The sequence below is a fragment of the Rhincodon typus genome, chromosome 18 (assembly GCF_021869965.1).
Source record: "Rhincodon typus isolate 14 chromosome 18, sRhiTyp1.1, whole genome shotgun sequence".
Classification (NCBI taxonomy): domain Eukaryota; kingdom Metazoa; phylum Chordata; class Chondrichthyes; order Orectolobiformes; family Rhincodontidae; genus Rhincodon; species Rhincodon typus.
Window position 1 is genome coordinate 22383954 of NC_063349.1, and position 648 is coordinate 22384601.

Here is a 648-nt window from a genome sequence, read left to right on the forward strand (position 1 = left end):
CTTCTATCTCCTTCCCAAAATCCACAAACCTGAATGCCCTGGTCGACCCATTGTCGCCGCCTGCTCTTGCCCCACCGAACTGATCTCCAACTATCTGGACTCCATTTTCTCCCCCTTGATCCAGGAACTCCCTACCTATATCCGTGACACCACCCACGCCCTCCACCTCCTCCAGAACTTCCAATTCCCCGGTCCCCAACACCTCATCTTTACCATGGACGTCCAGTCCCTCTACACCTGCATTCCCCATGCAGATGGCCTTAAGGCCCTCCGCTTCTTCCTGTCCCGCAGGCCCGACCAGTCCCCCTCCACTGACACCCTCATCTGCTTAGCTGAACTCGTCCTCACCCTCAACAACTTCTCTTTCAATTCCTCCCACTTCCTACAGACAAAGGGGGTAGCCATGGGTACCCGCATGGGCCCAAGCTATGCCTGCCTCTTTGTAGGTTATGTGGAACAATCCCTCTTCCGTACCTACACTCGCCCTAAACCCCACCTCTTCCTCCGTTACATCGATGACTGTATCGGCACCGCCTCGTGCTCCCACGAGGAGCTCGAACAGTTCATCCACTTCACTAACACCTTCCACCCCAACCTTAAGTTTACCTGGACCATCTCTAACACCTCTCTCCCCTTCCTGGACCTCTC